A 24,905-nucleotide genomic window follows, 5' to 3' on the forward strand; every position below is an offset into this window, starting at 1 on the left:
CTGGCAACCCACGCAAGTATTCTTGCCTGGAGAACCCTATGGACAGAGGAACCTGGTGGGCTACAGTCCATGGGGTCACAAAGAGTTGGATACCACAAAGCAACTAACACACATACACACACACAAAGGGGATGGAGGGATAAATTAGGAGTTTAGGGTTAACAGATACACACTACTACAAATAAAACAGATAACCAGCAAGGAGCTACTGTAGTAGCTCCTGTAGCTACTGTAGTTCCAACAGGGAACTACACTCAATATTTTGTAATAACTTCTAAGGGAAAAGAATCTGAAAAAGAATATATGTACGGGCTTCCCAAGTGGCACAGCAGTAAAGACTTCGCCTGCCAATGCAGGAGACACAAAAGACGGGGGTTCAATCCCTGGGTTGGGAAGATCCCACAGAGGAGGAAATGGCAATCCACTCCAGCATTCCTGCCTGGGAAATCCCATGGACAAAGAAGCCTGGCGGGCTAGAATGGGATCGCAGAGTCAGACAAGACTGAGCACACACACATACATATAAAACTGAATCACTTTGCTACACACCTGAAACTAACATATTGTAATTTACACACTGGAAATCAACTATAGTTTAAAAAAGGAAAACATACATATGATTGATTTTCACAAGGGGCAAAAATCCAGCTTTATTATTCAGTTTCCATCACTGCTTGATCAAGTCTGCACAGCTTCCTCTTGAAAGCAAAACTGCATGACTTCACAGAACTTGCATCTGCTGACACCAAGCAACTTAATCATGAATGGGAAAATTATGAATTAATTGAGAGCAGCAGGCGTGATGTTTTTAGGCGCACTGTTGACAGGAAAACACATAAGTCATGTTTTGAATTTCAGAAATAGTATGCTAAATCTGAAAAATCCTGTTACACTAATTTTTCTTTAAAAAAAAAAAAAAAAAAATCCTCTCCCTTGTGTTTCGTAAACATTCCAGCAAAGCCGCTTCCCCCTGGAGCTCTAAGCTGGGGATGGGGGAGGAGGAAGGGTTGGCAGGGCACAGCATAGCCAAGGGCTGGAACCTTCGAAGTGAGAGGACGGGAGTCTGCAGGGAGCGGTGCCCAGGGGCAAACCCAGGCCTTGGGGACTCTCAGATCCATGGCAGGAAGATCTCAGGAAGCAGCTGGCATAGGCCACTGGGGTAGGGGGTGGGAGGGCAGAGGACCAGTCACTGTCACCACTCCTCACAGCAAGGGACCTGATGAGACACAGCGGGGTAGGTGAGCCTGGGTCCAAGGAGTTCAAATAGACTGTCTGCATAAGCAACATGGCATCACTGACTCAACGGACATGAGTCTGAGCAGACAGGGAGGCCTAGCGTGCTGCAGTCCATGGGGTCGCAAAGAGTCAGACACGACTGAGCGACTGAACTGAACTGATAAGAAACATACACCATTTCTCACCCACACGTTCACTCACATGCTCACACACACACACACACATACACACTCACACGCTCACAGCTGCTTCTTGCTGCAGCTCTCCCAGCCAGAAACAGGCCCAGCTGGGAAAAGGAAGATGCTTTAATATCTATTTAAAAAGTCATTTTTTAAAAATTTGAGTATATAATTGCTTTGGGACTTCCCTCATAGCTCAGTAGGTAAAGAATCTGCCTGCAATGCAGGAAACCTGGGTTTGATTCCTGGGTCTGGAAGATCCCTTGGAGAAGGAAATGGCAACCCACTCCAGTATTCTTGCCTGGAGAATCCCATGGACAGAGGAGCCTGGCCGGCTACATACAGTCCATGGGGTCACAAGAGTTGGACACAACTGAGCTACTAAACTGACCACCACAGTTGCTTTACAAAGTTGTGTTAGTTTCTGCTATATAGCAAAGTGAAATCAGCCACACTGATCCATATATATGTAAACATACATCCCCTCTTCCTTGGATTTCCTTCCCATTTAGGTCATGACAGAACATTGAGTAGAGTTCCCTGGGCTACACAATTGGTTCTCCCTTTTTATTTTTGGCCACACTGCATGGCATACCGGATCTTAGTTCCCTGACCGTGTCCCCCGAATTGAAAGTGCAGAGTCTTAACCACTGAACTGCCAGGGAAGTCCCTCGGTTCTCATTAGTTATCTATTTTACACATTAATAGTGTATATATGCCAATCCCCCCAGAGGAAGGCATGGCAATCCACTCCAGTATTCTTGCCTGGAGAATCCCACGGACAGAGGAGCCTGGTGAGCTACAGTCCATGAGGTTTCAAAGAGTCGGACACGACTGAAGTGGCTTGGCACACACGCCTGCATGCCAATCCCAATCTCAGTTCTAAAATTAATTCTTAAAGGCAGGTTGTTGCTCTGGCTAAGAGGGGCCGGGAAAGTGACGGAACCGCTCCCATAACCACAGCACCATGGAGTAGATGGAGCCCCGGGCGGTGGGGGCACCAGCTGGGAATTCAAGGTCCTGACCCTAATTCACAATGGAGTTGCTCATGTTCCTGAACCTCCCTGAGCCTGTCTCCTGGTTTGCACGCTGGGGACCAGGATGCTGGGCGTGAGGCTCAGTGGAAGGGCACGTGTGAGAGCAGAAAGGGGTGTGTAGACGCTAGGTTTGCAAAATACAGACCTGACCTCATTCCTCCTGGCCCGCACCCTTTGGCCATCCCCACTGTGGCCAGGAGAGAGTCTGAGCTGTTTAGCCCCAGGGGCCAGCCCTTCCCCAGCTGCCATGGCTGCCCCCAGGCCCCTTGTACCATAGGCTGCCCCTCGGCCTCCAGGCCAGGCGCCCTCCAAAGGGCTCTTCACTCTGCCTTGAGTGGTGATGGTGACAAAGGGATAGCAGATACAATGAGAGCTTTGAGTACTTGCCATGTGGCAGGCACGGTTCTGACATATAACAACCCTAACAGGGGGATGCTACCACCATTCCTAATTTACTGAGAGCTTCGGTAACTCTATCAGGGTCACACTGCGAGAAGGTGGTGGAACTAGATTCCAAACCCAGGCAGAACTGGCAGAACCTAGGAATACTAACTTGTGTGCATGCAGTACCAGGGCACCCTGTTCCTCTCTGCATCTGGCCAAGGTACTGAGACGTGGCCCCTGACCCAGAAAGCGAGCTCAGTCCCCAGAGAAGGTCTTGTTCTGCCCCTCTTTCTGAGCGAGGGCCATGGGCTGGTCTGTCCCCTGTGGGACCAGAAGCATCTGGGTGGCTGTGAAGTCCAGGAGCAGGGTCCGCCAGTAGGTGGCGCTGCTTCACCAGCCCAGCAGGCCAGGGCTCAGGCCCTCCGCCCTCCCCGGAATGGCCAGGGCAGGTGCAAGTGTCCATGGGCTTATTCCCACCACTTTGCCCTCCTACATCCATGAAGAACTCCCAGCCCTTCCATTGGGGTCCAGTCCACAGATCCACTGATCTTTCTAAAATGATTCTGTTTTGCGGCTGACCTCTCTCAAAACTTTCCACGGCTCCCATAGACCAAAGACCACACTCTCCAGGTCAGCGAGTAAGGCCCCACCTAGCGTCCTTCCCTCCCCTCCCTGCACAACCAGCAGCAAGGCTCCTCCCACCACAACACAACAAGCAGCTCTTCCCGCCTCCCGGCCTTTGCACGTGCAGGCTCCTCTGCCTACTGGCCCTTCCTCCTGTACTCGGCAGAGAAAAGCCCCCAAGAGCCTTCAGGGGGTGATGCCAACATCCTCTTCCCTGTGAAGCACCCCCAGTCCTGGCCAGAGTGGATGGGCTCCCTTACCAGCACCCCCACACCCTGTACAGAGCTTGGCTTTTCATGCAGGGTGCCCACTGTATACCAAGCACTGGAATTACAAGAATAAAGGAGGCCGCAAGAGCTCTCACGGGGCTAGAGCTGGCGGCACAACTTCTGGATCATAGGTGTGAATATGTGCCTATGCACAGTGCTTCCCTGGTGGTTCAGATGGTAAAGAATCTGCCTGCAATTCAGGAGATCCGGGTTCGATCCTTGGGTAGGGAAGATCCCCCGGAGAAGGAAATGGCAACTCGCTCCAGTATTCTCGTCCGGAGAATTCCACAGGCAGAAAAGCCTGGCAGGCTACAGTCCATGGGGTCGCAAAGAGTCGGACACAACTGAACCACTAACACACACGGGATGGTAAGTGCCAGGGAAGAAAGCACTGAGTTCACTCCTCACATTGCAATGGATTAGTTTTCTTTTTTTTAAATTAAAATATAATTTACAGGGACTTCCCTGGTGGTCCAGTGTGGCTAAGACTCCAAGCTCCCAAAGAAGGAGCCCAGGTTCCATCCCTAATCAGGCAACTAGTTCCCTCATGCCGCAACAAAGATCAAAGATCCTGCATGATGCAACTAAGACCTGGTGCAGCCAAATAAACAAATGAATATTTAAAAAGGAAAAAAAGAAAAATATCTTGCCATGTGGATGGAAGACCAGGTTCAGAAGCTCATACCACTTAGCAAACTGACAATCCAGGCTAAGGCAAGACGTCTTTCAATACACTAAAAAAGCATGCCCATGATCCTATAAGTAACACACATGTTTATACCAAGTCATGGCTGGTTCCAATGCTTCAAAAGGGATCATAATTTTCATAATGTGAAAGTCAGCAGTGAGGCAGCAAGTGCCAATACTGAAGGTGCCAAAGCTTTTAAAGAAGAGCTGCAGAGGATAATTGTGGATGAGAAATATTTGCCAGAACAAATATTGAATGTCGATGAAATGAGCTTGTTCTGGAAGTGTGTGCCGGAGCGAACATACATTCATCAGGAGTCCAGGACAATGCCAGGATTCAAGGCTTTCAGAGACCGTGAGGAAGGCTGCTTTGGGGGTGGATATGTTACAGGGCTCAAATGAAAGTTTTTCCTAATCCACCAGTGGGAGAACCCCAGAACATTCAAGTATGTGAGCCAGGCACTCACTTCCCGTTTGTTATGGCCGTAACAAGAAAGCCTGGATGACATTAACATTGTTTGAAGCCTGGCTTCTTTAAGTGTTTTATCCCTCAGGCAAGAGAATACTGGAGGCAAAACAACATCCCATTCAAGATTCGGCTGATCTCAGACGAGGCTCCGGGGCATCCACAGCCTATCAGGACGGGCATCCTGATGTCAAGGTTGTGTAGCTGCCACTGAACACAAGTGCACTCATTGCACCCAAGGACCAAGGCGCCACAGCCACGTCCAAACCATACTCTTGACACCAAATGTCTGTGCAGGCCCTTGAAGCAACGGGAACTGGTCGAACGCTCTGAGAGTTTTGGAAAGGTTTTAACATAAAAATGCTACCCAGACCATCCATTACTGTCCATGGGAAGAAGTCACACAGCAATGAGTGAATAGTGAACTGCATTTTGCAGAGAGTTTTAAAGACATATGTGAACACGTTCAAAGGTTTTAACCAAGAATTCTCTTGTGGATGAAACAGTCCCGAGATATGAGCGCTTGGGAAACACCTAGAATTGGACATTTGAAGAAGAGGATATTCGTTGTTGGTACCGAGGGTGAAGAACTCTCCAATGAGGAGCTGTTTGAACTGGAGAAAGAAAGACGGAGAGAAGTTGAGGCAGAGGAAGAAGTTATGCCCGGGGCACCAGGAAAGTTCACAGCAAAGAAACTGGCAGAGATGTTTGCTGCCATCAGCAGTGGTGGAAGGATGTTAGAAGAAATGCATGTCAATTACGGGAGGTCCCCAAGAGCTGACAGGCAGATACAAGATGTTCTTGCTTGCTCTAGAGAAATATACAATGGAGAGAAGAAACTCACTGTATAGTCAAAACTTGGAATCTTCCCCAAGAACACTCCATCTGCTGAGCCATCAACTGTTGATGACCTGGGGCCTTCTCCCAAGCTATTCTTGAGCCTCATCCGAAGAGAGGAATGGACGACCCTGTCTCTGTAGCTTCCCCATCATCCAGCGATTAACCTTAGTTCAGCACTGCAATCATTCTTCAATGTGCCTTCAGCGGGGTAGGCTAACGGTGAGTACCTTCCCATACTGCTTCTCACTTTTCACCTTCTCACCCTCGTGTAATAAATTACATGAGGTGGCCAACATTTCACTATAAAACAGGCTTTGTGTTAGGTGAGTTTGCCCAACTGTAGGCTAATGGAAGTATCCTCAGCATGTTTCAGGTAGACTAGGCAAAGCTACAATGTTCAATAGGTTAGGTGCATCTAATGCATTTTTGACTTAAGGTATTTTCAACTTGCAATGGGTTTATGGTGATGTAACCCCATTGTAAGTCAAGGAGGATCTGTAGATAAATCTAGTGTTTAGCTCAATGAACTCTGAACCTATGTATACCCCAACATTTCTATTGCTCCAAAGTCCTTTTGAACCCCTTCCAAGTTGATTCTCTAGCCCCCAGGCATAACCATTCTGACTTCTCACTAGAGACTAGCTTTGCCGGTTGTAGAATTGCATACGAATGGAATCATACAGCATGCACTCGTTTGTCTGCATTCTTTCTCTCAACCATCATGTCTGTGAGGTTCGTCTATATTGTTAAGGGTAGCACTCTTTTGTTTCTTTTTATTCCTAAAAAATACTTCATTATATAAACATACCACAGTGTATCTGTTCTCCTGTTCATGGACTTGGGGTTATTTCCAGTCTCACTGTTGGTGAATAAACATGCTGAGTGTTTTTATACAAGTCTTTGTGGACAAATTTCCACTTCGCTAAGGTATGTACTTAGAAATAGAATTGATGGGCCATAGGACAGATATATGTTTAACTTTAGTAGATGCTACAAACACATGTCCCAAACCTATTTGAATGAACAAGGTTCACATGCCCAGCAATAGTATATGAGTTCCAGTTTCTCCATAACCTTGCTAACATTTGATGTTGTCAGTCATTTTCATTTCAGTCATTCTAAGGCGTATGCAGAACTCTTTCATTATAGTTTTAACCACAGTTGAACCCGTTTTTCATGTTTGCCATTTAGATATCTCCTTTTGTGAAGTGTCTGCTCAGGTCTTTTGCCCACTTTTAAATTGGGTTTTGGGTCTTTTTTATCAGTTTGTAAGATATACAAGAGAGACCTTTTTCAAATGTATGTATTCTGAATGTTTTTTCCCCAACCCGTGGTTTGCCTTTTCATTTTCTTAGAGTATATCTTTACTGATCAGTTGTAAATTTTTATCAAGTTCAATTATCATTTTTAAATTTTTACTATCTGCTGGGCAGGAGTCAAAGTTCATCATTTTCCATTTGAATGTCCACTTGCTACAGCACCAGTTGTTGAAAAGACCTTCTTTTTGCCCAAATTTTCCCACTAAAATTAAATTATCTTAGTGCCTTGTTGTGGAGAAGGCAATGGCAACCCACTCCAGTACTCTTGCCTGGAAAATCTCATGGACGGAGGAGCCTGGTAGGCTGCAGTCCATGGGGTCGCAAAGAGGCGGACACGACTGAGCGACTAAACTTTCACTTTTCACTTTCATGCTTCGGAGAAGGAAATGGCAACTCACTCCAGTGTTCTTGCCTGGAGAATCCCAGGGATGGGGGAGCCTGGTGGGCTGCCGTCTATGGGGTCGCACAGAGTCAGACACGGCTGAAGTGACTTAGCAGCAGCAGCAGCAGTGCCTTGTTGAAAAAAATCAAACGAGTGTTTAAATGTGAGTCTATTTCTTGACTCTATTCTGTTCCATTGATCCGTTTGTCCATTCTTGCACCAAAACCACATTGTCTAAATTAATGTAGCTTACTAATAAGTCTTGAAATATGGTCATGTAAATCCTCCAATCTTGTTCTCCTTCAAGGTTGTCTTGGCACCTAGGTCCTTTATATTCCCATTGCCTTTTTAAATTGTCTTATCAATTTCTGCAAAAAAAAAAAAAAAAAAAACCCACTATAATGTTGATACGATTATATGGAATCTATAGATCAATTTGTAGGGAATTGACATCTTAATAATTCCAGTCTTCTTATCTATAAATATAGCACATGCTGTGCTGTGCTTAGTCGATCAGTCATGTTTGACTCTTTGCAACCCCATAGACTCTAGCCCGCCAGGCTCCTCTGTCCATGGGGATTCTCCAGGCAAGAACACTGGAGTGGGTTGCCATGTCCTCCTCCAGGGGATCTTCCCAACCCAGGGATCGAACCCAGGTCTCCTGCATTGCAGATGGATTCTTCATCTGAGTCACAAGAGAAGCCCAAACACAGCATAAGTTTCCATTAATATAAGTCTTCTTTAATTTTTCTCAGCAGAGTACCATCTTTTGTTAAATTTACCCCTAGGTATTTGTACTCCTCTGCTCAGGCTGCCATATTAAAATATAGTAGACTGGATGGTTTAAAACATCCTCACCAACACTTGATCCCAATATATCCCTGCCCATCTGTGAGCCACTGATTGAGCAAGTCCTGCCTCTCTGAGCCCCCTATAAAGTCTGTCCTTGCCTCTCTGAGCCCCCTGTGAAGTCTGGGCTAAGATGCAGTGGCATACAGATCTCTTGCTACCCTGAGACTCTCCAAATATGATGTGGAGTCTCCCATCTATGTCTCACTAACCCTGGTTGTTGCTGTTTTTTCCCAAGACAGACTAATTCTAGGGACTTCTGATCTATTTTCACTCCCTTCATAGGGCACATCCTGGGAGTTTCTTCACTGCCACTCGGCACATTCAAGGACATACATTTTCCAGGGGGTGGTTATTCACTCAACAAATATCCATGGAAACCTTGACCCTACCCTTCTCTGGCCCCTCCTATCAACAAGTCCAGGGAGACTAGTTCCACCAAGTAGATCCTACCTTCCCACTGCACTCCCTCACCCTGCCCTGGCCCAGCCTCCATCAACACCCTCCCAGATGGCAGCAATGGGCCCTGACTGGTGCCCCAGTTTCCACCCCCACCCCTGGTATTCCACCTTCCACTCAGCAGCTGGCTCCAGTGATGTTTTCAAAGCACAGGTCTCCTCCATGAACCCTTCCCAGCTTCCCTTCAATCTCAGGACAAAAACCAAATCCTTAGTATGACCACATAGACTTCTAAGATCCGGCCACTGTGCTTCCTGGCTGCCCGTCCTTGCTCATGCCCACATCCACCACCTCCCCACCCTCTCCCCCCCAGGAACTCCAGCAGTCACTGGCTTTTGAATTTCTGAACCCACAGGGCTCTTTCCCACATCAGGGCTCAGCATCCACTGTTCCCTCTGCCCAAGACACCCACTAACACCAATGCAGCCCCCAGTGTTGCCTCCTGAGAAGCCCTCCTTGATCAGTCCACCCCTCAGTTCCGCACACTCCACCACAGGCTGAACCCCTTTGACTTTCACGTCATAGAACCTTTATAGAGCCCTGACTTCTCTCCTAAACTCTTATCACCCTTATAAGCATACACCTACCTGGGCGATCACTTGTCTGACATCAGTCTCCTCCACTAATCCCCAGGCCTAGTTCAGGGTTTGGCATATCATATGTGCTCAGTAAAAATTGGTGGAATGAATGAAACAATCCATGAATAATTTGCACCAGATGGAGTCCCAGGCTGGGAACTTCAGTGCTAACCAAGACAGGGTAGCCCCCGGGAGGAGCCCAGGGTGACATTCGTGGAAACTGATGGGTGCAGGGATGGGGAACAGGGCATGGCCACTTCCACCCACCAGGAGGGCCCAGAACAGACTGCCCACGTGAGGGGAGACTGGAGGGAGGCCTGCTGAGCTGACAAGGTGAGGAGGCAGCCAGCATCAGCAGAACTAGGAGATTTGGATGACGTTCGGGGGCAGAAGGCTTTGACAGGCAGACAGCACTCGGGGCGGCTGTGAAAGCCTGGAGTGCAGGCAAGGAGTCTGGACTGTGTCCCTGGAGACTGGCCATGCTCTCCAGGCATCCAAGGATGCTGATCAGGAAAATATTTCTGAGCCTGCATGAGATCATATTAATTTATACATGTACATAAACATGTATTATTTACCATCTTTGCATACATAAAAAAATCAGTAAAGCTTAATTTCTCTCTTATTTTGTAGATTAAAAAATAAACAGGAGGTTTGATGTGGTTTTTCCACCCCTCGACAAGAGAGTCTCGTGTACCCACAATGAGACCACCCTTCCAGGCTGTGGGGAAGCCACCCAGGCACTGTGGCTCAGAGGAACATCGTGATCAGATCTGCTATCAAGAGAGACCCCACCTGTGTTGGCAAGGCAGCCGGATGGGATAGAAGAGATGGGAGGTGGGGGGCGAGCCAGGAGGCTGATGGCCAAGAAAGAGGGTGGGGCCGGCAGGGATGAATGACTGCAGGTGACAGAGGGGAAACTGAGGCCAAAGAGGAGCACGGGGTCAGATTCCAGGTTATAAAGTGGCAGAGGCTGGACCAAACCTGATCTCCTGAAGGGACCCCATGTTCTCTCCCAGGAATTGGAGGAGGGCCTTGCCCTCTGCAGCCCCCGGGGACCCACTCAGTGAGCAGAGCAGTCATGAGGTCCTTGGAGACACCTGGCCACAGTCCTTCAGCAGCCACTCAAAGACTGTCCTGGATAGGGGGCAGATGAGTCCTGTGTGTCCCCAAAGGTGGCCCTGGGTGCCCAAGATCACACGAGAGGGAATATGAAGGAAGAACTCCAGAGAGGGATGAGATGCCCATCACTGGAGGTGTGCAAGCCAAGGTCATGGCTCTCTGGCCTCCAAAGGCAATGTCCCTACAGCACCATGAGGTCCTTGAGTGGGTGCGACGACAGGGCCATCGTCCTGGACAGGGTCCGCTGGGAATGACTCTACCAATGACCTCATCTGGGGGAGGCAGGCGCCCCCTCCCTCACTGGGCACCGCAGCTCCTGCCCCGACCCCGCTTCGTCACCGGGGACCACCACGAGGAGGACCAGACTGGGAGGTACCGAGACAGACTGGAGACTCAACAGGAAACGGGAGTGGGGGTTTCAGAAAGGGAGGCAGGAGATTATTAATCTCTTGATTAATAGCAGCGGGGCCGGCGGGGAGGGGGCGGGGCAGGGGCGGTCCCACCGCAGTTCTTCTGCAGGAGGCAGGGTCCTCCCGGCGCTGGCCTCCCCACAGTCCCCGCCAGGCGTTCCCAAGTGCAGACGGGAGGAACAGCAGGCCCAGAGGGCAGTGTCCCCCACCCAGGTCATCCCTCCTCCCTCGCACTTAAGCCTGGGACCAGAGTCTACTGGTGGGGGACGGGGAGATGGTGGGGGTCGCCGAGGCGGGGGAGGTGGACACATCCAAGCTTCTAGACCGCCCAGACCGGCTGAGGAGGGGCAGGGAAGAAGACCGCGTTCTAAGAAAGTGCTAGGTCCAGGACTTCCTGTGGCCTTGTGGGCTGCAGGCAGCCCAGCCCGAGGTGGGAGGCTGGCTGGCAGGGGGCCGTCTGGCCGAGAGGAATGAAGGAGGCAGAAGTTCCGGCAAACCCCTGGGCTCAGCACATCTGGAAGAGGTTGGCTCTAATGCCATCAAAGAGCTCGGAGGGGCCAGGCAGAGAGTTGAGGGCAGGCCGAGGAAAACTTAACCCCCACAGCCCCGGTGCTGCGACCACCCGGTCCAGCCTCCGACCAGGGACTCTGGAGGGCGGGAGGGCGGTGGCTGACAACACCCCGACATCCGGCTGCAGGCCAGGGCTGTGATTCCCACCCGGGAGCAAGATGGGGCCGTTTATCCCCATTTCCCAGGTAGGGAAACTGAGGCACGGGGAGCGGGCAGCACCCCTCGTCCTCTGGACTGGTTCTGAGGGCCCTCCGTGGGCAAGGGTCCGGGTCCAGCCCCCTCATTACAAGCTAGAAGGAAAGGCCACGAGGGAGGAGGCTGCCCGCCTTCAGGGTCTTCGGTCCTGCTGTTCCCTCTCCCCATCCTGCTTCCCCAGATGTCAGCTCAAGTGTCCCCCAGGGAAGCCCCAGAACCAGGGCTCACAGCAGAGACAGCCTTCCCCCCATTGTCTGTGAGTCTTGGATGGACATGGCCCTCAGGCCCCCGCCCCACCCCCACCTCTGAAAGGGAGGGGTCCTGATCTTTTTGCACACTAGTGCCTGGCACTTAAGTGCTCACTCAGACCCAAACAGCTGAACAGACCAAACACAGGATCAGAGAAACCTGAGTCAGGCCTGCGGGTCCCGAAGCCAAAGCAGGCATCACAGGACCCGGCTCCACACTAGCGTGGACAGACTGGGCCCCAGGCTCAGTCCTCCAGGCCTCACGTTTGTCTGTGAACATTAGTTTCGGGTGCCACACCCCCCCCCCCCAACACACACACATTACAAAAATCCTACATAGAAAAATCATAGAATGGGAAAATCCACCGGACACAGTTGTAATACAATTTTTTTCCTTCATTTAAGAGGATGGATTCGTTTCTTTACTGAACATTTGCTGAGCACCTTCATGTGCCCAGGCTCTGGGACGAGGACACCGTGGTCCTGCCACAGTGATGCGTTCGTGGGTGGCTGGGAAAGTCAGCCCTGAAATCAGACCGCCTGGCTTGGTCACGTGCTTGGACCTGCTCGGGGGATGGGTGCCCCCTGCCCGGGCCTTCTCGCCTAGTGCTGCTCTGACAAGGCGCCCCCACTCCCTTCTGGGGTCCAAACCCCAACCCCCCCACTCTCTCATTTCCCCACCTCCCCCACTGCCACCCACCCCCAGCCCCGGGCTCCTCAGCACTTTCACTCCTGTGGCTGTCTGCTCATCTTCACCAGCCACCTCCCCGCTCTCCCTCCTCATTGCTGGCAGTTTACAAACATGCTCCTGTGTCTCCTGTCTTAAAAACCAAACATACACCTGCCTGGGCCTCATGCTCCGCCTCCAGCATCCACGCCCCATTTCTTGCTTCCCTCACAGCAAAACTTCTGGAAAGAGTGTTCTGTTCTCCAGTCTTCATTCCCTCACCTCTCATTTTCCTCCTCCACCCATGCCATCTCAGCATCCATCCTTACCACTCCCCAAAACTGCCCTTGCCACGGTCCCCAGTGACTTCCTGTTGCCAAACCCAATGGTCACTCCTTGGCCCTCATCCCATCGGCCACCCAGAAGCACTGAGAGACTCCTACTCTCCCTCCCAAAACTCTCCTCCCAGGACGCCGGGTTTTCTGATGTCCCTTCTGACCTGGCTGCTGCTTCTCATATCCTTAGCCCTACCTCCCAGACTCTTCTGGGATCACCACCCCTTCTCCATCTATTCATCCCTAAGTTCACCTCCAGCCTCATAGCTTTAAATACCATCAGAATGCTTGTGATTCTCAATTATATCATGTTCACATGCACATGCCATTGCACATGCATGCTAAGTCGCCTCAGTCGTGTCCAACCAACTCTTTGCAGCCCCATGGACTGTAGCCTGCCAGGCCCTTCTGTCCATGGGATTCTCCAGGCAAGAAAACTGGAGTGGGTTGCCATGCCCACCTCCAGGGGATCTTCCTGACCCAGCAATCGAACCCACGTGTTCTGCGGCTCCTCCATTGGCAGGCGGATTCTTTACCACTGAGCTGCCAGGGAAGTTCGCCCATACTGTTATATTTTAACACCTCTGATACTGAAATTCATGTAACAGTTGATAGTGTGCTATGGCTTAATTTGAAACATTCTTAGGGGTCATAGTATAATGCATTTCTTCCTACCAATGGCATATGAGAATCCCTGAAATTCAATATGGCTCCAGAGTCTTCCTGGGACTCCAAACTTCCTTACTCAACCACTTACCTGATACCCTGCTCCCCATGGATCCCCCACAGGCATCTCAGACCTCACTTGGCCCAAGTAGAGCTGTTAGTTTCTACCTCCTGGGGATGATCTCTGGTCAGTGTCCCCAGTTCAGTGAATGGCATGCCCAACCAGCAAGCCTCTCACACCGAAAATTTAGGGTTATCCCTAGTTGCTCCCACCCATAAGTGATCAGACACTCTGGTCATCTCAGCTTTCAGAGCACCCCCTGAATCCACCCACTTCTCTTCACTTCCCCAGCTCTCACCCACTCTCATCTTGAGCCTGTGTCCATTTTTCCCTCAGCAGTCAGCGATCATTTCAGAACCTAAATCAGCCCATCTCAGGGACCTCCAAAAAGCAGAGAAACTATAAACCCAAAGCAAGCACAAGGAAAGGAAATAGTGACCGACTGTATTTTCCTGGGGTCCAAAGGCACTCGGATGTGAAATTAAAAGATGCTTGCTTCTTAGAAGGAAAGCTATGACAAACCTAGACAGCCTACAAAAAAGCAGAAACATCACTTTGCCAACAAAGGTCCATATAGTTAAAGCTATGGTGGTTTTTCCCATAGTCACGTATGAATGTGAGACTTGGACCATAAAGAAGGCTGAATGCATCAATGAATAACTGATGCTTTTGAATTGTGGTGCTGGAGAAGACTCTTGAGAGTTTCTTGGACAGCAAGGGGACCAAACCAGTCAATCCTAAGGGAGATCAACCCTGAATATTCATTGGAAGGACTGATGCTGAAGCTGAAGCTCCAATACTTTGGCCACCTGAAGCGAAGAGCCGACTCACTGAAAAAGACCCTGACGCTGGAAAAGATCGAAGACAAAAGGAGAAGGGGACAACAGAGGATGAGATGGTTGGATGGCATCACTGACTCAGTGGATATGAGTTTGAACAAACTCTGGGAGACAGAAGGACAGGGAAGCCTGGCGTGCTGCAGTTCACGGGGTCGCAAAGAGCTAGACACAACTGAGCAACTTAACAGCCAGCACAAGGAAAGACAAAGTATACAGAAGAGCAGGAATCAAATGGAAAAGAGAAAAACGATAGAGAAAAATCAATGAAACCAAAAAGCCGGTTTTCTGTAAAGTTCACAAAAATGACAAACCTCTAGCAAGACTGACAAAGAAAAAAGGAAAGAAGACACAAATGATCAACATCAGGAACGACACAGGGAAGAGCATGACACACATCAATTTAACAACTTAGAAAAAAGGCACCAGTTCATCAAAAAACACAAATTACCCCCAACCGACTCAATATGAAATAGATCATTTGAATAGCCCCATAACTATTAAGGAAATTGAATTTGTAGCTGAAAAACTCCCCATAAAGAAATCTCCAGGCCCAGATGTTCACTGGAGACTTCTTCCAAATGTTTCAGAAGAATTAATAGCAATTGTACATAATCTCTTCCAGAAAATAAAAGAGGAGGGAGCACTTCCCAACTTATATGAGACCTTGATACCAACGTCAGACAAAGACAATACAAAACCAGAAGCCTGCAGACCAATATCCATCATGAATATAGACACAAAAATCCTTAGCAAAATATTAGCAAACAGAATTTGTATTACATTTTTAAAAATTATACATCACGGCCAACTGGAGTTTATTCCAGGAATGTGATGTTAGTTCAATATCCCAAAACCACTCAATGTAATCACCATATTCACCAGCTAAAGACATCCTATGACCATGTCAATCAATGCAAAAGAAAATTTTTTTTTGACCAAATTCAGTGCCCATGATAAAAACTCTGATAAAAACAGTAATAGAGAGAACTTCCTCAATCTGATAAAGAACATGGATGATACAAAAATTTTACAGTTAATATTACAGTTGAAGGTGAAATGCTTTCCCTCTATAATTGGGAACAAAGCATTCTCTCCACTCTTATTTATGAGTTCTGGAAGTTCTCGCCAGTGAAAGGGCAAGAAAAGGAAATAACAGACATACAGGTTAGAAAGGAATAAACAGGAGTGTTTCTGTTTACAGATGACATGATTCTCTTTGTAGAAAATCTCAAGGAATCTATACCCAAACTCCCAGAACCAATGCATGGGTTCAGCAAGAACCTAGAAAAGTAATTGTGTTTCTATGTACTATCCATGAACACATGGATATCAAAATTTTAAACTCAATTTTACCAAATGTATTTAAAAAAAAACCCTATTTACAATCATTCCAAAAAAAAAAGAAGAGGCTTTATATGCCAAAAACCTATAAGAAATCCAAGAAATCAATGAAGAAAGATGAAAGAAATAAAAAATTATCTAAATAAATGAAATCCATATTTCTGGATTGGAACAGTCAACATAGTAAAGATATCAATTTTCCTCACTTGGATATACAGGTTTAATGCAGTTTCTATTAAAATCTCATCAAGATTTTTGGTAGATAGAGACAAAATTAATCTAAAGTTTATATGAAAAGACATAGGAGCTACAGTAGCTAAAACAGTTTCAAAAGAGAAGAACAGGGACTTCCCTGCTGTCCAGTGGTTAAGACTCCAAGCTTCCAATGCAAGAGGCACAGGTTCCATCCCTGGTTGGGGAACTAAGATTCCACATGGCCCATGGCACAGCCCCCAACCCCCAAAAAAAAATTTAAAAAGAGAGAGAAGAAGAAAGTGGGGGAAATCAGTTGACCTGATTCCAAGTCTTACACAGCTACAGAAATCGAGACTGTGTGATATTGGCAGAACTATAGACACACATATCAATAGAATAGAAAATAGAACCTAGAAAGAGCCGGACTTGACTGTGCCCAAATGAATTTTGACAAACATACAAAAGCAATTTGATGAAGGAAGGATGTTTTCAACAAATGGTACCAAAATAGCTGGGACATCCCATAGACCACTAAAATGAACCTTGCCCTAAATTACACACGTCGTGCAAAAATCAATCTAACCTGGACCACAGACTCCTGTGCCAAGTAAAAAACTATAAAATTTCTAGAAAAAAACATAGGAGAAAATCTTCTTAGACTTGACACCAAAAGCACACTCCATAAAATGAAAAACTGATCCACTGGACTTCATTGAAATTAAAAACTTTTGCTCTGCAAAAGACTGTCGTAAGAGGATGAAAAGGCAAGCCACAGAGAGGGAGAAGATATTTGCAAACCATATACCTGACACTGGGTTAGCATCTAGAATATATAAAGACACCTCAAACCTCTACAGTAAAGAAAAAAATCCAACTAGAAAGTGGGCAAGTGACATGAAGAGACAGTTAATGAAAGAAGATATACAGATGGCAAACAAGCACATGAAAAGATGTTCAACATTATTAGCCCCTAGGGAAATGCAAATTAAAACCACAGTGAAACAGACTACACAGAATGGCTAAAATAAAATGTAGTGACAACACCAAATGCTGGCCAGGATACACGAAACTGGATCACTCAGACATTGCTGGTGGGAATGTAAAATGGTACAGTCACTCTGGAAACGGTCTGGCAGTTTCTTTAAAAACTAAGCATGCAAGTACCACATGACCCAACAATTGCACTCCTGGGCATCTACCCAGAGAAGTAAACACCGATGTTCACACAAAAACTGGAATGTACACAAATGTTTATAGCAGCTGTATTCATTACAGCCCTAAACTGGAAATGACCCAGTTGTTTTTTAAATTAACAGACAAATGGTTAAACTAACTGCGGCACATCCATATTACAAAATACTACTCAGCTATAAAAAGGAAGAAGTCCTTTTTTTTTTTTTTGTACTGAGCACAGCGTGTGGGATCTTGACACAACAGTATAGATACTGTGTACAAATACTTCTGATTTGTACACTTAAAATGGTTAAGATGGCAAACTTTATATTATGTGTATCTTAACACAATGTGAATTTACAATGACCTTGAAATAAAGTTTAATTTAAAAGAAAATTCTAAAGCAAGTCATTTATCATCAGTACCTAAACTTTCAATGGGGACTTCCCTGGTAGTGAAGGGACTTCAGTACTTCACTGAAGTAGTGAATACTTCACTTCAGTAGTGAAGAATCCACCTTCCAATGCACGGGATGCAGGTTCGATCCCAGGTCAGGGAACTAAGATCCCATACGCTGCAGAGCGTCTAAGCTCACTGCAACAGTGCCTTGTGAGCCCAAGCACCGCAACTACAGAGTCCAGGCGCTGCAATGAAACAGCCTGCACAACACAACACAGATCCTGCAGGCCACAACTAAGACCAGACCCAGCCAAATAAATCAATAATAAATGTGTTAAAAATAAAACCCTCAGTGGCTTCCCAACACTCTCTTACAATAAATTCCAAGCTGACCCTTGCTGAGATCAGTCTCTTCCTCTGTACTGTCCTCACCTGCTCTGCTTCTGGACACGGACCTTTCTCTCTCAAGGTCCTTCATCCAGGACCTTGCTGCCTTAGGGCCTTTGCACCAACTGTCTCCACCCCATCTTCACACGGAGGCTCTTTCTCCCCATTCATGACTCAGCATCCACGTCATCTCTTCAAAGAATCTCTCCCATGTCCTCTAAAGTTCCTGAGTCTTAGTCAGTCACGATACCCTTTTTAAATTTCCTGAACTCATTAGGAGGGTATATTTTTTTTCTTGTTTTCATATTTAGGTGAATATAAACTCCACTGGGGGACTTCCCTGGTGGTCAGACAGTAAAGAACCTGCCTGCAATGCAGGAGACCCAGGTTTGATCCCTGGGTTGGGAAGATCCCCTGGAGAAGGGCATAGCAACCCACTCCAGTATTCTTGCTGGGAGAATCCCACGGACAGAGGAGCCTGGCAGCTACAGTCCGTGGGGTCGCAAAAAGTCGGATATGACTGAGCGACTTTCGCTTTCACTTTTTCCAACTCCATCAGAGAGAGGATTTAGTCTTATTCACCATCATATTCCACCCCTGTCCCCTGGCACAAAGTAAGTTCCTTTATAAACATTTGCTGAGACCCTTGAGTGCATGAACAAACACAGAGAAAGAGGCCTACGTGGGGCTCCTGGGGGAGAGGGTGGGGGCACAGGGAGGGACTGGGGACACAGGCCAGTCCCCCGGTGCATTCCAAATCGGCCTCACTGTGCCCAGATTCGGTTACACTCATGTTTTCACAACCACACCCTCCCTTCCCCCACCTGCGCAGTTTTGTCATAAAAATGTCATCAGGGTGTAATGAAATAATGTGATGACTTCATAGTGCTCAGCAAAGAGAGGCCCCACCAAGGATTACGGCCCTGCTGATCCCCAAATCTCACTCTGCAGACGTGCGGAGACCCCTCCTCCCTGCCGTGGCCCCAGCCCAGACTTCACACGGAGCCGGCTGGGCGGCAAGAGGGGCTAGTGCAGGTGCCCCAAGCACTCAGCAGCAAAACAGCTCCACATCAGCTCGTGAGTCACTGGATATTTACACCTCTTCTCTGGGCATCGGAGCCAACGTACCAAGGGCATACCACCAGCAAGACAGTGGCCTGGACGTGCTGTCACCCCAACACCAAATCCCCCCAATAACTTCATACGACACATCATTTTTACAGAAGAATCAAGCCAAACCCCAACGCCCTTCCCTACTCTTCCTACTCTCAGTCCATCCCACGCAGGGTGTGTGGGCCAGCCCGCATGCACCAGTTCCATTCATGCTCCAACCATGCTTCTCATTCCCACAAAGAGCCATCCTTCAGCACCCCCCTTAAAGCTTGCGGTGCACCCACCATAGGCACTGTCCTCCAGATTCAAGGGAGAGGCCAGTGCAGGCCTGGAAGCCAGTCAAGGCTATTTAGCCAGGTGCCCAGAGAATGGTCTAGGAGAGGCCGTGGGCTCCGTGGACACATCCCCCTGGCCTCATGGACTCTGTACTCCATGAGGATGGGCATGGCTGCAGGGCCAGAGTGGCCTCCATGAAGGGTCCCCTTGACCTGAGTGGAAAGGCCATCTGCCCCAGGCACTCTGCTCTCAGGGTGGCGGAGGGGTGCAGGCAGGCCCCTCCTTCAGGCCTGTCCATCTCCTATGGCTCCACAGGTGCAAGAGAACATGGCGAGACTGCTGCTCTGAAAAAAACCCAGAGCTCTGAGCCAGCAGGACACTCCCAGGCACAAAGTGATGGGTGGAGGACTCCACTCAGCTCACCCTTCTTTCCGCCTCCAGCCTCCTGCTTTGGGTCCTCACTGCTCAAAGTGCTCCCATCAAAGAGAAAGAAATGCCTCAGCCAGTTGTCTTGGCAGGAAGGGTAGGGGAGATAAATCTATTTAACCAAAGGCTCCTGGACTAGACGCTGCAAAATCTATGGAAGGACCAGCTAAGCCCCAACTCCTCAGCTGTGTGACAGCGCAGAGGTCCCTTCTGTCATCACCCAGCCCCATGCAGGGGCCCGGAGCCTCTGCGATCCTCCCATCATGACCACCAGCTGTTACTGCTTCTTTGCTGTGAGTCCCTGACTCAGCTCCGACGTCACCTCATCCCAGGAGACTTCCAGATCCCCCCCCAATCAGGATGAGGTACCTGGCAGAGAGGAAGTCAAAGGAGGCAGAGATCTCGAGCATATCGTTGGCCCCACGTGGAAGCACCTCTTCCGGACTGCTGTGAGGTTAATAGGCTCCCGTTACTGAAGTCTCTTTTGGCAAACGCTGCAAACGCCGGCTCCTGCGTTCGACCCAAGGTGTCGAGAGACACGGGAGGACACACACATAAGACACAGCGCCTGCCCCAAAGGGCCCCCAGGAACCTCCCAGGCTCCTCCTGCCCGCTCTGCTGAGGGTGATCAGCCCGGTGTACAAATTTTTGAAGCATGCAGACTCTTAAGAAAACTATAAAATGATGCTTTACAGGACTTCCCTGGTGGTCCAGTGATTAAGAATTCACCTGCCAATGCAGGGAACACTGGTTCAGTCCCTGGTCCGGGAAGATCCCACATGCCAAGGAGCAACTAAGCCCACATACCCTTACTGCTGAAGCCCAAGCTCCACAACAAGGGAGGCCACCATAATGAGAGGCCCTTGCATCACAGCCTCCGCTCACTGCAACCAGAGAGAGTCCACGCCACAGTGAAGACTCGGAGCAGCCAAAATAAATAAATAAATAAATGTTTAAGTTTTTTAAAAAATTAGTCTAAGAAACAATAAGCACCTCGAGACAGCACTATACAATCTGGAGCTTTTTCTTTCTTTTAATTTTTTGGCCACACTGTGCAGCATGTGGGATCTCAGCTCCCCAACCAGGAATCGAACACACACACCCCCGAATTGGAAGCTTGGAGTCTTAACCACTGGGCCACCAGGGACGTCCCTGGAGCTTTTTCTTACCTTGGTAAATGCCCCTCAAAGAAAGCCCCAGCTCAGGAAAGCACCCCCCCACCACGAGTCTGGGCCCCCACACTGTATCCACACAGCATCAGTGACGATGTAACTACACTTATTACTGTGGTGCTTTGACTAACATCCTCCCTTCCCACCCCACTGTCATCTCCCCAAGTCAAGGACTGGTCTGTGTTCTCACCTGCACTCTCCTGGGAGCTTTGGGGCGTGTACAAAGGAGGAGATCAACAGATGTTCATTTGGGAGGAAAGGGGAGCTGGGCCTTGAGACCGCAGGAGCATCCCAATGGGGCCTGTTTGATGGGCCAGAGTCAAACCCAACCCAGACCCTGTGACTCCCTGTGACCGTGGGCAAGTCACTTTGCCTTTCTGAGCCTCCATTGCCTCATTGCAAGTTTGTGGACCAGTTTATCAGACAAGAACTTGGCTCCATAATGATCTGCATTCACAACTCAACATCACGAGCTCACTGTGCGCGAATTCTAAGTGTCCTGACAACTCTGATCTCATTTCATCCTCCCGACATTGTCAATTTGGTTATGTTTCTTGAGCCCCCAAACGCCAGGCACTGGGAGCCTAGAGGCACTGAGACAGCCCCCTCTCTGGTGGCCCCCAGGCTGGTGGGCTGGGCAGACGATGACCAGGCTGACCACGGAATGAACGCTGTGGGTCAGAGAGCAGCAAATGCTAAGAATGAGATTAAGTGGGATAAAGGGCTGGAAAGTTACGGAGGGGAGAGAGGAGAGAGATGCTGGAACAGAGGACGGAATCCCGTAAGGCGATCCAGCGTTTCCAGCTGCTCCAGAGTGAAAACAGTCCAAGCTAAAGGATGGCAAAGGTGATGCCCCGGGGAGAGTTGGAGCCTCCAGGCCAGCCTGGTCCATGTGCCCAGAGCCCAGGGAGCGAGACCGTTCACGGCGTCAGGAAGAGAATGGTCAGCCACAGAGAGGGGGATGGGCTTTTAAGTGAGATGGGAGCTCCTGGAAGATCTGGAGGAGGGCCATGCCATGATCAGCCAGAAGGAGCTAGAAGGGGACACAAGTGTGGTGGCTGCTACCAGGACTATGCCTCTTAGATGCGAAAACTGCAGAACTGGGACCTGAATGCAGGTTGCACTTGGTTCCCCAGGTCACCAGGCAGCGACCCACCACCCCTCCTGCCCGGCCAGCAGTCCGAGGTCACAGAGGGCGTGCACCCCAGTTCTAACTCAGACATGAGTTACTGGTGAGGAAGAAAAGGGTGTTAAACCCTCCCTCCTTAACAAACAACAGTGACAGAAGTAGCGAGGACAATTACAACAGAAATGCAGTATTTCTTGAAAGAATGAGAATTGAGTTTTACTTCACAAAGCTCTTGCTGGCTGAAGTTTTGAAGGCAGAGGGCAGACCCATGACAGACGCATGATTGAATATCCTGTTCTTGACTCCTGATGCCAAGGGGAGGGAGAGACCTCCCTGAAAGGCCTGTAAACACCCACTCCAGAGACAAGGCCCTGATGCTCCTGAACCATTGTTCCTGTTATTTCTTCAGTCATAAAGCAAAGGGCCCTTGTGAAAATCAATGAACATTTGACATTTTTTCAGTTGAGGTCAGTAATTCAGTACTTAGCTCACTTGGCTTTTCTTAAAGGTGCCTTAATGTATTTAGAAAATATAAAAACCTCAGGCTGTAATTTTGACATTAAGAAAGCCAGCCCACTGCTCCCTTCCTTCCAAGGTTTTCTAGTAAAGGCAATCCTGACAGTTCATTCTCTGAACCCAAATACAACACAGTGAAGTGTGTGTGTCTGCATGCATGAACTTTTTTGTTCCACCTCCAGTGCTCTGCGTTTTTCCAGGTTTTCTGATGCATAGCCCACTAAGTGCTCAGTCACGTCTGATTCTTCCTGACCCCATGGACTGTAGCCCACCAGGCTTCTTTGTCCGTGGAATTTTCCAGGCAAGAAATACTGGAGTGACCCACTCCATGGGGTCTTCCCGACCCAGGGATTGAACCTCTGTCTCTTGGGTCTCCTGCATTGGCAGGTGGATTCTTTACCACTAGTGCCACTTGGGAAGCCCTTGCTTCCACCTTGGGAGCTGACCATGGAGTGTGTACCCAACATAGGGGACTGCAGTTAAAGCTCAATTTGGAAAAACAAAAATACAACTGCTCATGTTTATGCCTCAACTCTGAAGACAATATGAGTTTCCTGAAGTCAAATCCCATGTCTTATAACGAGCCGTTTCTGAGCTTGGCTCCCTACTTGCAGAAATAGACACTAGTGGGGTTGGCACTGTGAGACAGGTATAGCCTCGCTCCTCATGGCCTGAATTCCGGCCCCAACCAGCAGCTTCCCTGTTGGAGTGGTCACTCCTCACACTGAGCAGGACGCTCACTGTCAGGGTCACTTATAGATTAGACTCCAAAGACCCTTCTTCTCAGAAGATGCTCCCGGGATCGGGAGATGATGACCTGGTCCTCAGATGATCCCTGATGATGAGAAAGGCAGAAGAGTCTTGGAATTTGGGTCCTGGGACGTGAGGGAGGGAGGGAAAATGGGGTCCCTGTGCCCTCTGCTGAAAAGGAAAGGGAGTTAGGGGTAACTTCCCTGGTGGTTCAATGGGTAAGACTCTGTGCTCCCAATGCATGGGGCCTGGGTTTGATCCCTGGTCAGGGAACTAGATCCCACATGCCACCACTAAGACTCAGTGCAGCCAAGTAAATAAATAAATAATAGTTTAAAAGAGGAAAGGGGGGCTAGAATCTTTTTTTCATTATCGATCTGTTGGTTATCCTCTAGCACAACATTTAAAAGTAGCCTTTTGCCTTCGATTTTTAATGGATGTATCCATTTACTTGGGCTTCCCAGGTGGCTCAGTGGTAAAGAATCTGCCTGCCAAGCAGCAGATGCAGGTTCAATCCTTGAGTTGGGAAGATTCCCCTGGAGAAGGAAATGGCTACCCACTCCAGTATTCTCGCCTGGGGAATCCTATGGACAGAGGAGCCTGGTGGGATACAGTCCATGGGGTCGCAAAGAGTTGGGGGCGTGACCTAGTAACTAAGGAGCAGCAGCAGAATCCATTTGCTTAGCCATTCCTCCTGCAGAGTGAGTACATCAAAACACCTGCATACAACGCAGACCCCAACTAAAGAACCTCTACTACTAAAAATATGATGAAAATAAAAAATCACTATTTGGCAAACACCATAATAATAATTATAGCAAGCAAGAATCATCAATGGATGCTAAAATTACTGGGAGAAAGTAGGAGGAGGAACAGCATATTTGTCTAGACTCCAAATATCTCCCCATAATATACTTATTAATGACAAAGGGAGAAATAATTACACAACAAGGGAGAAACCTGGCTAAGACACCACCTTAACCAAGTGATCAAAGTTAACATCAGCAGTATTGATTCTATGTACCTCTTAATATGTGCCCCAAGAAAGGTACAACATGCCTTTCACAATCTCCTTCCCAAGAATGCATAATCTCCATCAAATAACTGGCTAGTACTTTCACAAGTGTTGAAGTCATGAAAGACAAAGTAAGACCAAGATATGGCCCCAGACTGGAGGAGACTAAGGAGATATGACAACTTAAATGTAAAATGGGGAAAATAAAACCAGAAAAATGAGATGAGTAAGATGGTTGGTAAAATTTAAACAATGTCTTAGTTTAGAGTATTATATCATTGTTAATTTCCTGGCTTGGATAATTGTACTATGGTTGTAAAAGATATTAACCTTAGGAAAATGCTATAGAGTCAAAGTCTGTGTTTCTCCCAACCGCACCTCTAAATTCTTATGTTGAAACCTAATCCCCAGTGTGATGGTGTTTAAAGGTGGGGCCTTCTGGGAAGTGATTAGGTCATAAAGGTGGAGCCCTCATGAATGGGATTAGCACCCTTTAAAGACCCCGGGGAAGATACATTGAGAAGAGGGCTGTCTATGAACAAGGAGGAGAGCTCTCTCCAGATAAAGAATCTGGCAACACATTGATCTTAG

The 24,905-nt window shown here is 48.3% G+C and overlaps 1 protein-coding gene across 1 annotated transcript in view; it reads right to left on the bottom strand.

The window, feature by feature from the left end:
• COL26A1 (collagen type XXVI alpha 1 chain) overlaps window positions 1–24,905 on the bottom strand; it is a 201,445-nt gene that overhangs the window by 95,903 nt on the left and 80,637 nt on the right. The window lies entirely within an intron of this gene.

This window comes from Dama dama, chromosome 10 (assembly GCF_033118175.1).
Source record: "Dama dama isolate Ldn47 chromosome 10, ASM3311817v1, whole genome shotgun sequence".
NCBI lineage: Eukaryota > Metazoa > Chordata > Mammalia > Artiodactyla > Cervidae > Dama > Dama dama.